General features: G+C 39.7%; 1 protein-coding gene across 1 annotated transcript in view; it reads left to right on the top strand.

Annotated features, from left to right (window-relative positions):
* The window catches only part of METTL25 (methyltransferase like 25), a 99,178-nt gene that overhangs the window by 1,170 nt on the left and 89,709 nt on the right, over positions 1 to 8,299 (top strand). The window lies entirely within an intron of this gene.

Genomic DNA, 8,299 nt, shown 5'->3' with positions numbered 1-8,299 from the left:
TTTAAGGGACTTAAGGTTAACAAGTTTTCATGCTGGCTGTGAAGCAGCAGTTAACTAACTGACACTATTCTTGGAGTTGTGCTGACTTCATCCATGACGCTGATGCTCAAACAGAAGTTTTGGCTTAATGAGATATTATATATGCTGAAGTTGTTAAAATGATGATTCACATCTCTGTTGTCTTGTACTGGATTACTGTAACCTTTTCAGCCTCCTGACTGCTCCTGTCTTCAAATCATCCAACACTGTTTAGGTAAAATCATTTTCTTTTCTTGTGCCTCAGATCTAGTCATCCTTCTCAAATTCAGTCAATGGCTCTTTGTCTGTTTCTATATCAAGTTTAAACTTGTTTTAGTTGCTTTCAAGATACTACAACTCCAGCCCAAACTATGAGAGATTGGGAAGGGCCACAAATGAGATCTTGGTGGGAAGCCCAGTCTCCTAGCTATACCCAGGAGCTGGAATTCCAGGGGACTGACCCTAGATCCTGCTTGCGGTGCCATCATTGGTATCAGCCTCTAGACATTAGTTACCTGAAAAATTTGAAGCCTTGCTCCTTTTCTCTAGCTTCTGGAAAGTAGAATGACCTTTATTCTCTCTTCCCTCTGCAAAGCCTTATAGTCATTGGGGAAGAAGATCTGCTTTACGGGAGGGTCTTGTCCACTATTCTACTCATCCCCCCAGGACCTTTGCAAATACTCTCTGTCACTCTCCATTTTCGGGTTGTCCTACCCAGTAAGCCTGTTTCTGCTGCTGCTTGTAGTTTTTTCAAACAGCAGCAGTGTGAGGTTCACATATGCAGCCCACAATCTTTTGAATAGCATCCGTGAAACTCATCAGAGTTTTGGTAACTTTCTGTTTATGCTTGGCAAAGTTAAGAGCAGCAGCAGTACATAGTCTGGGAGCATAATGTTGTAAAGTCTTATTCTGTGGGCAAGTTAGAGACAGAAAGGTCAGGGAGATGTCATTTGGTTCATAAAAACCTACAGACTCATAATTTCAATGGTATCATCCTCTGCAGCATGGCAGGGGGACTCACTGCCCAGGCCTGCCTACCCCTGCAGGTCCGGGCCCCTGGTTGGTGGAAATTTGGATAATACAGCGTCATTGGAAATGGGCTGAGTTGGGTATCATTTGAAAGCTCCTTTTCCCCACAAACACAATGGTATTAAACACAACAAACCTAAAACAGTTGTGTAGATCTGTATTAGAAGAAAACATTTAAAAAGCATGCTTTTTTGTAAATTATACTTTGAAACAGGGATGCATTGCTTACATATTAAAAAAGACACTGATCTTTCGTAATCCTTGGAAAGTTAGCCTTGACATGTAGGACTGAAAACATTTATTCAACAAAGTAATCATTATTGTTGTCTCCATCTCTGGCACCACTTCTAGACACACTGTCACATTAATTCTTATCCACACCACACTTGCACAATTCTGTATGAGACAGGCTGCTGGCCATATGTTTGCAGGGTGAGAAGCATCTGGTTTTTCCACGTGACCATTTGATTAGTCGAAGGATTCATTTGGAAATACATGGTATTTCACAGATAACTGGTGTGATGAGTCCATTCTCCAGGACCCATACAAGTCCGATAGAAGAGAGTAGTTTTGGACATGCTCAATTATCCCCAAGCCATTCCATTGCTTGATAATTTGCCGTCCTGATAGCAGGTAAAAATGCACGCATTATCAGTGGCAATTTTTCTCCATTTGTCTGCTTCTTGAAAAAAATCCACCAATGTAGCGTAAGGTTGGCCTTCAAATGGTAAACTTAGCATATGAACACCCCCAATGGATTTACATTTCATCAGTGACTGTCCAGCCACTTTTCTAGTGGCAACTGCAGTCAGTTGTCTTGTCACTTCCCCAGTGGTGACTGCCATCAACTGTCCTGCCACTTCCCCAGTGGTGAGTTGGGGAGACCCAGGCCCACCCACGACTCCAGGTCCCAGCCTATGGTTCTTGTGGATCGCAGCCTCCTGCTGCACCTCTAGGATCGCTGCCTTTCCCTGGGCCATTTCCCCACAGCCACAGCATCCTCCTCAGTCTTAGCAGCCTGTCCAGAGCTCCTTCTCTTCTCTGTGGGTTCCTGCCTCTACTAAGCTGTTCATGGTTCGACAGTGTTGTCACCTGCTCCAGACAGCTACTGACACTGCTCTGCCCTGAAGCTCTTTATATATGGCCCTGCTGGGCCCTGATTTGCCCCTCTTCACAGCCCCTCTCCTATTGGCTGCTTTTCATGCAACCACCCAAGGGCTCTATTAATCCTTTATTGGCCAGTGTGGGCCATTTGCCCCATCACAGCATAACATAGGCCACAGAATTTCACTTGGGAATTTCTTCATGAATACCAGAACTTCTAGCTGAGTTAGAGCATGTCTTTCAAAAAGACATATCATCTTGATTCAAAGACTTCAAGTGATAGAGAATCTACCACACTTCCTGCTAAATTGTTCCAATTATTAATTACCCTCAGTGTGTTTAAAAAAAAAAAAAGTTCCTTATTTCTAGTCTATTTTTTCTACTACTTCTTCCAGCCCACCAAATTTTGTTACTCTTTCTTTTGCTTGATTAAAGAGCCTTCTATTGCAAACAATCTTCCCCCATATGAACTGTGATCCTAGACTGTGATCAAGTCACCTCTTAATTTTCCTTCCCTTTGTTAAACTAAATAGATTGTGCTTCATTAATCTCTCACTGCAAGACAGGTTTTCCAGACCTAGAACCATTTTTGTAGCTTTTTCTGAACCCTTTTTAATTCGTCAACATCCTTTTCGAAGTGTGGACACTTCAAAGCGTGAACCAGAACAGGACACAGTATTCCTATAGTGGTCTCACTAATGCCATATACAATGGTAATAAGATATTCTTACATCTACTGAGTATTCCCCTGCTTATACATTCAAGGACAGTATTCACTCTGTTAGCTCACACTAATCCCTATCGTCACTGCTTTCCAATATAGTTTCCCATTTTATGGTGTGCCCTGTATTTTTGATTCCTACAGGTATGATGTTGCATTAGCTATGTTAAAACACGTGTTGTTCAAATGAGCCCAGTTTACAATGTGATCTGGATTGCTCTCTATAACTATTACCTATCCTTATTTACCATCCACCAATTTTTGTGTCCTATGAAAAACTTTACCACCAATGATTTTATGTTTTCTTCCAGCTCACTGATAAAGATAGTAGACTAGGAACAGATTGAGTCAGGAGCAGATCCTAGTGGGATCCCACAAAAAATGCCCCAGTTGTATGATGATTCCCCATTTACAATTACTGTTTGAGATCTATCAGTAAGCCAGTTTTTAATCCATTTAATATGCTACACTGAGTATGTATAACTTTTTATCATAATGGTGTGCAGTACTAAGTAACGAGCCTTATACAAATCTAAATAGATAATGTCAACAGTTACCTTTTTCAACTAAACTGATGCTCTCATAAAAAAAAAGTTTAGTTGACAACACCTATTTTCTGTAAAACCATTGTTGATTGGAATTACTTTTATCATCATTTAATTCTTACTGATAGCATCCTGTATCATCCTTTCCATGATTTTCTCTGGGATCATTGTAAATCTAACTAGCCTGTAATTATCTGGATCATCCCATTTACCCTTTCTAAATATTGGTGCATTAGCTTTTATTTCCAGCCCCTGAGAATTCCCAAGTATTCCAAGACTGTTAAATGTCAACTTTAATAGTTCTGAGTGCTCCTGATGGAATTCTTTCAAAACTCTTGAAAGCTAAGAAATGAGCAGAAAATGTTTTAATGATCTGGTCAAGAGAGTGGGGGAATCAGTCCAAAGAGAGAAATCAAACAAGCCGGTTACTGAAAAGATGCAAGAAGCAGTGAGGTCTGATCAGTCATTATAATGAAAATATAAGGATGAGAAGACTGAAGAAAGAGAGCCAGACATTTAAGCTGAGAAACTGAGAAGGAACCAGAAAACAGTAAATAATGACATCTCAGAGAGAGATGGAAAAGCCAAATGGAGGAGATGGAATTGTAGCAGGGAGAAGAGTAGCTTGGTCATCAGTACTGAGACCAGTACTGCTGTTCAGCATATCATCAATCTGGAAAATGAGGTAATAGCTATGTGGTGATATATGCTGATGATTCAAAATTATTTCAGGTTAGGGAGGACTATTGGGAACTCCATTTGAGTCTAAAAAAATTAGTTGATGAAGTTGTAGACAATTATGCATTGGAAGGAACAATTTAAAATAGATGTGCCCAGTGGCAAGTTCTCAAGTACAAGATCCAGGCATCATTGTGGATTTCTCCGTGAAGATGTCTGTGAAATGTGTATCAGTGTTTTGGGGTTTTTTTTAAGTGAATAAAAGGTTGTATGGAGAATAAAACAGAAAATATGGTAATGTGTTTATTTAAATAGATGGTTCGTTTCAATTTGAATAATGTGTTGAGTATTGGTCATATTATTTCAAACCCAAGATAAATAGAAAAAGAGAATGGAGAAGAGAAATGAAAATGATTGAAGGTATGTATAGTAGCTATTCAGTATTTTGAAAGATTTAAAAGACTATGCTTATTTAGTTTGGGAAACAAACTGTTATGGTGTATAAAATACTGTAACTTATAGAGGTACTGGTTCAGGGAATGGATATACTTTCAATGTGCAAAGGAATGTGACATCGAGGTTATATATCCAAAATGCATTATTGCAAATCTGGATAAAATTAGGTTTCCCATTACATATGGCAAAACCTTCACCTTCTAAGAGTTAATGAGAAGTTCAGGTCGGACTATACGTACAGAATCACCAAATTATATAAGATGAATGGCATGTAGAAAACCATTCAGGCACCCACTGTTTTTATTTAAGTTGCCTTATAATAAGGGGACACTAAATGAAATTTAAAGGCAACATTGAGAGTGGATTCAGCAAAATGGATTCTCTACACCAAGTAAAGATTGCTAATAAAAATTCAAATATTTCTGCAAAGTAAAAGGTTGCATTTTTGAAAACTGGCACAAAACATTCCCATGTAATTTCCATACAGATCAGATTTTCATATAAAGAGCATATAAAGGGTGTAACCCTCATTTCATGTAGTTTACATAAATTCAGATCCAATTTTAGACATAGAGAATACCTGCTCTATTTTTCATGCATCTAAGATCTGACATTTATCAAGTTACATTTCATTTATCTAGCCATGATTTAGATCAGGGGTTCTCAACCTTTTCCTTTCTGAGCACCCCTTCCCCCCCCCCCCCCCCGGCAATGTGCTATAAAAACTCCACAGCCCACCTGGGCCACAATAACTGATTTTCTGCATATAAAAAACAGGGCAGCATTAGGGGGTAGCAAGCAGGACAATGGCCTGGGGCCCCATGCCACAGGGGCCACCATGAAGCTACCTTGTTCAGGCTTCAGCTTCAACCCGGGGTGGCAGGGCTGAGGGACCTGGGCTTCAGCCCCATGCAGTGGGACTTCGGCTTTCTGCAGTGGGCCTCAGCAAGTCTAATGCTGGCCCTGTTTGGAGGCCGCCCGGAAACCTGCTCGGACCCCTGGTTGGGAACTAGTGATCTAGATGACTGTAAAGTTAGAGATTTTCTAAAAAGTCTGTAACCAATTATTTTGCATTTTTATACTGTAAACTGCTCAAATATTCATGGTATAATTTTAACTTTTTGGCATGTTTACTGTTTGCCTGAAGACCTAGCTACAAGTGCATGAGCTGACCGGTTAATGGGCATTCTAGATTTCATGTGGTGGGTAATCTTAAAGTTAAAATGCTTTGAGAAATTCCCACCTTCGTGACATTTCAAAACAACATGCAGTACGATTCTCTGCTTTGAGGAAACATTTCAGCTGTCTTTGATATAATTGGGTTTTGTTTTGTTTTTAGCTGCCGGCTAAATAACAATTTAAATTGTTAGGATTATGTATACAGATGATAGCATGCTAATATTACATGATCTAAATATTTATGTTTGTTGTCCTGCAGCATATTATTTAGTGATACAATAGTATTCAACGAAGTTAAGTAATATTACAGTCTCTTAGTTCCTTTTATTTCAGTGTATACTTGTAAACATACCTTTTAACAATACAAAAGCAGATATCAGAGGGAGTGCTGTATTTTGGTACACCTCTACTGCAATATAACACTGTCCTCGGGAGCCAAATAATCTTACCGCGTTATAGGTGAAACCGCATTATATCAAACTTGCTTTGATCCACCGGAGTGCGCAGCCCCACCCCCCCGATTTACCACACTGATTTACCGCGTCATGTCCAAATTCGTGTTATATCGGGTAGCGTTATATCAGGGTAGAGGTGTATTCCTATATTCGTCGAAAAGCCTTTCCCCCCCCAAATAGTTTTGCCTAATTAAGTAAAAATGATGCAGAAATGGATAGTTGGATGCATTTAACAAGTTCTATTTGAGGTTAACATTGGCACAATAAGGACATGACTATTTTACAGATAATTCTCTAATGAGTTCATTGCATGCATTTCCAAGACATTGGAGTTATTTATTTACAGCTTTCACATATTACTATGAAATAAGGCAGATGAACCTATATAAAATAGGTCACTGAGCATAAGTGGGCAATATATATTTACCTTGTTTATTTATAGATAACAACTTACAGTTGTTTTCACTTCCCCAGATTAAATGCAAATATTTCATCTAATCTTCATCAATAGCTGAATTGCCCTTAGTAGAAAGAACAAAAATGTTTCAGTCACTAATGCTTGGTTTAGGATGGTAATACAGATGTGTTTTAGTCAGTGTAATCTTTCCCATCACATTGTTAAAGAAATGCATAGATCCGTAGTTAACAAGAATTTCTTGTTTTCATAGATTCAGTATAGTAAAATATTTTCTCAAACTATGCTATTATTCCTGTTTGAGGGGAGGAAAGAGTAACAGTACCATTGTAATGACAAAGGACATATTTTCCCCAATTTTAATTTTATTTACTGATGTTAGCAGCCAGTATATTTAAAAGATAAGGAATACCTCTACCTAGCCAGATGTTGCAGAAGGAATCACTCAGAAACCAAAATGTGTTTTCAGCATATATATATGTTTCGTTGTTATGTTGCTGATCAATTTGGGAATATGCTCATTTAAAGTTGTGCAATGCTCCCTTATAAAGTTGTTTGGCAGCTGCCTGCTTTGTCCACTGCTTGCAGGAAGAGCAGCCTGTTGCAGCTAGCTGGTGGGGGCTTGGAACCAGGGTGGACCCGCAGCCCCGCTATCAGTTCCCCGCTGCCCTAAGTTCCCTGTGCAGCAGCCGCCCAGCAGGCTACCAACTGCTGCAGTTCAGCTGTCCCTCCCCCCACTGCCATGTGCTGCTCCTACCCTCTGCCTTGGAGCTGCTCCTGGGAGCCTCCTGCTTGCTGTGCAGGGGAGAAGGGAAGAGGGGGGCTAATGTCAGGGTGTCCCTCTCCCCCCTACTTCTGCCTCCCGCTTACCCCTTCTCCATATAGAGCAGGGTGGGGACAGGACAGGGCTCAGGACAGAGAGAGCATGCTGGCTGCAGCTGCTGTCTCAACTTCCTGATTTTTTTAAAGGCAATGTACTTAGAATGGAGTCAGCGTACTTAAAGGGGCAATGCACATCTCTCTCTCTCTCTCTCTCTCTTTCTCTCTCTCTCCCATGCACAGGGTGTGTGTCTCTGTGTCTGTCTGCCATGCTGTCTCCCTTCCCTCCATTCGTGCTGCCTTGTAGAGTGTGAGGCTACATTAACAGCAATGTGTTAACCCTTGAGGGCTCAGCCGAATGCTAGTTCATCATTTAGTAGTAAAGCATTCCCTGGGAAATATCCCAGCCTCTTCCATCCTCTAACTTCACCACCTCAACCAAGCTTTACAATCGTCATTGCTGTGTACAGTATTAAATTGTTTGTTTAAAACTTATACTCTGTGTGTGTGTGTGTATATATATAATATAGAGAGAGAGATAGATATAAAATATAGGTTTTTGCCCCTATGTACATTAATTCTTACGGGGAAATTGGATTCGCTTAACATCGTTTTGCTTAAAGTCAGATTTTTCAGGAACATAACTACAACGTTAAGCGAGGAGTTACTGTATATGTTACAGAGATGAAAGTTTATTCATATCTGTTTCTTATTCATTTTGCATATGCTAAAGAAGTATTTTAAAATATAGCCTAAAGACTTAAAAATCTATATTTTTTTAAAAGTGGTTAGTTAATTTTGGATTATTATATGCAAATGAATGGAAGAAATAAATTGTGTGGGAAAAAGGTTTCTTATGATTGTCCTGAGACCAACATAT

Source organism: Natator depressus, chromosome 1, assembly GCF_965152275.1.
Source record: "Natator depressus isolate rNatDep1 chromosome 1, rNatDep2.hap1, whole genome shotgun sequence".
NCBI lineage: Eukaryota > Metazoa > Chordata > Testudines > Cheloniidae > Natator > Natator depressus.
This window is presented reverse-complemented; position numbering and strand designations above follow the sequence as displayed.